Genomic DNA, 3504 nt, shown 5'->3' on the forward strand with positions numbered 1-3504 from the left:
TTATTTCCTCTCTACATCTGAACACACTGAAAAGGGGTTTTTATGCAGCCCTATCTTCTGTGCAAACTTTTAAAAAAGCTTGCTGGTGTGTGACTCATTCTGCCACTCTTCCTCCCTCCCTGTTTGCTGGAATCTCCCCAGATCTCAGCAGCTGGGGAGAAATGGGAGCATTCCACTAATTATATATAAAAAGTCTGGAGGAGGGCTGCAGGGAGGGTGTGTGTGTGTGTCTCTTCCACTTTGCAGACCACAGCCATACTAGCCAATTAAAGTGGCTGGTGCAGTGCAGCGCCATTCTGACAGCTGCTGGTACCCTATCAGGTTAGAGTGGATACACTCTGAGGTGGGGGGGGGGGGCGCTCTGTGAACCATCTCTAACCAGAGGGATTCAGAGGAAGACCCAGGACACACTGGAGGGACTATGTTTCTCAGCTGGCCTGGGAACACCTTGGAATTCTCCCAGAGGAGCTGGTCCAAGTGGCTGGAGAGAGGGAAGTCTGGGTCTCTGCTTAGACTGCTGCCCAGAGACCTGACCCCAGATAAGAGGAAGAAAACAGACGGGCAATGAAGTTTATCTGTTTGAAAATAAATATCTTTGTTGTGTATTCAATTGAATATAAGTTCAAATGATTTGTAAATCATTAAAATCTGTTTTTCTTTATATTTCATACAATGTCCCAACTTCATTGGACCTGTTTGTAGAATAGAATAGAATAGAATAGAATAGAATAGAATAGAATAGAATAGAATAGAATAGAATAGAATAGACAGCTTATTGAACCCCCAGAGAAACTGGCTATTGTTGTTGGATATCAAGGTCTACACTGATGTTTGTTCACAATCCTGGCCAACAGAGCCAGTCCTGATTCAAATTCTCCACAAGCAAACTTCAGCAGTGTACAGGCTGCATGTCAGGAAACCACTGCCACCATGCTCCACCCATGAGCTCATTACATGCTAACAACCCACTAGCTAGTATGGAGTCCGTCTCACCTGAAGACCATGAAAAGACCATTTGTAGTCTGCCAGTTTTTCTTCATTTGTCGAGGCCAAGTTGTCACACAGTGTCAAGTTTTTTTAAACTATTTTTGACGAATTACACGTCATTGTCATGAACCACGTCTGTTCTTTAACCAAAGTCATGTCATAATTACTCACTGCCTCATTGTTTCACCCCTCCCGTCACAGAAACTCATAATCAGCATCATACCACTCACCTGTTGTCACCAGTATTTAAGGTCCACTCTCCCACAGCTCCAGTGCCAGATTTATGAACAGTTCTCCTAGTAATAGTCCAGCATTCATGTCACGTCATGCCTGCCTCGTCTCAACCTTGTTTCTCCTCACTGGTTCCACGTCTCCCGCCTTGCCCCTGAATGGTACTGCCTCAGACTCTGAACTCCTGGTTTTGACCCCCGCTCTGGACTCTGGATCTCTGCCTTCTGTCTCTCTCCCTGTCGGACCTGTTCAGCCATCTGATCCTCGGATTTCGACCACCGCCTGTCTGCCCCGACCTCGAGTTAAGTCTGCTCGTCCAAACCTGGTTCTGCTCTCAGTCTGCCTGTGTATGACCCCCGCCTGTCCCACAGATCCCCCTGGATCTCCAAGTCCCACCGGAGGCTTCTCACTAAACACAGAAGTGTCGCCGGTCTCCACCCGATGCTTTCCACGTCTATCAAGAGTTCACTAAGGACCAAGCGTTCCCTTAAAAGGTTAGTGGCTCAGTTTTATGTAAGATCTGTCCTTCTGTTTAATCCAACCTAATCTGATCCTCTCCTGTTTAGAACTCCTGGTTCCCTTGACGTGTCGATCCAGATCCAGCTGCCTGTTTGTTAATAAAACCCTTAAAACTGCTCAGGTGTTTGGCATTTCTGTGGAACTCAATAATTCATTCATTACATTCATCTGAAGTTGTTCGACTACCAAGAATGTAAAACAAAAATCCAGATGAAATGTTTTCTGTTGGAGGTTTGATCACAGAGGCTCTACAGTTCTCTTACACACATTAATAAGAGGTAAAAGGAAGAGATGAGAGATTAGATAATGTGAGAATGAGACATTGGTGAGACAGAAAAAGGAAAGACAGTAGGTGATAAAGAAGGACGAGTGTTGTCAGTGTTGAAGGAGCAGAAACATGGTGGAGAGCAGAAGGAGCTGTCAGCTGCTCTCTGTGTTTCTCACTGACTTTTTAACAACTTGATCAATCCATCCTGCTTTAATCTTACCCAGTGACTCATTATGAAATTAACTGCCTCACTGCTGCACGCTGACATTACTTCCCTTTTCATGGATCAGCCTGTTTCTGAAGCAGCTACAATTTTATCTACTTATTTAGTTCATTAGTGCATGGTTTAGATGTAGCACTCAGCGTTAGTTTTAAATGTCAGCATTGGCAGCGATGGATGAAGAGTTTGCACACTGCACCCAGGCAAATCAATCAACAACTGAAACAAGAAACTTAAGGTTTATTATTCTATCTTAAGGCTCTAAGACTCTGTTCTACCCTTAAAAGCTTCAAAAAGCTGGTCAAATTCCTTACCAATAATCTGCATAAATATATATTCCACTCTGAGTTTTACAGCAAACTATGGGAGACAGTGTTTGAACATTTTCTTCATGGGTTGATGTAAAAACAATGTAATCAATAAAAAGACATACTGGTGTTCCAGTCTTTATTTACTGGACTCTGTATAGTGATGGACTGTGTTTATGCGTAGTTCCAGGTTTCAGAAAGTGAACCCATGTTGTCCTGTTAGGGTCACTGAAAACACATGCTCTTTACAGTTTTAACTACCTTAACTCCACTCTAACTTAAACTGTAACCTTTAACCTGTCTTTAAATGAGTGGTTTGGCTGATTGTTAAAATGATGTTCTGTCAGTAGTTAGGACCAACTCAGCACTGATGAGCCTTTATGTTGACATGTTAGCAGGTGCAGCAGCTAAAGACTGTGATGAAGTTATAACAAACAGCAGGGGTCCACCCAGTTGGGCGTTTTAACAACAACAAACGTGTTCCAGAGGGAAGATCAGTGGTGATGATGCTAACCAGAAGGTTAGCTTAACTGAGTTATTTCATCAGATTTAGAAAATGAAGGATACAAGGCAGACACTCTGCTGAGTCCTCTCCACTCCTCCTTTAGTTCCATTGTTTGCTTCAGTTCTGACAGGTCAGGATATGCAGGAGGTGGTCCGTTCCACCAGTGATTTATGGAAAACCAGAGGCAGAAAAGTGACAGGCTGGCGTCTGCACTCATTTCACTAAACGTTTTATGAAACAGCATAATGAGTAAAACTAATGGTTAGCCTGAGTGTCCTCCTTTATGGTGTTTATTTTTTAAGACACGTAAAACAACTGTTGGTAAAAATCAGGGTTCATGCAGGTTTCAGTAAGTTAAATTTAAGACCTTTTAAGACCATTAGTAATGACATTTAAGACCAAATCGACGCATTAACAGAAAAATTCAAATGGTCCCAGAAATTTTATAATAGAAACCTTTTATTGC

The 3504-nt window shown here is 42.8% G+C and overlaps 1 long non-coding RNA gene across 1 annotated transcript; it reads left to right on the plus strand.

Annotated features, from left to right (window-relative positions):
• The first annotated feature begins 735 nt into the window (after positions 1 to 735).
• On the plus strand, positions 736 to 1853 carry LOC106529802 (uncharacterized). Its single transcript, XR_001311680.1, has 2 exons — positions 736 to 1712; positions 1785 to 1853. It is a non-coding gene; the product is annotated as an uncharacterized LOC106529802 (long non-coding RNA).
• Positions 1854 to 3504: the final 1651 nt, after the last annotated feature.

The sequence above is a fragment of the Austrofundulus limnaeus genome, unplaced genomic scaffold, assembly GCF_001266775.1.
Source record: "Austrofundulus limnaeus strain Quisiro unplaced genomic scaffold, Austrofundulus_limnaeus-1.0 Scaffold467, whole genome shotgun sequence".
NCBI lineage: Eukaryota > Metazoa > Chordata > Actinopteri > Cyprinodontiformes > Rivulidae > Austrofundulus > Austrofundulus limnaeus.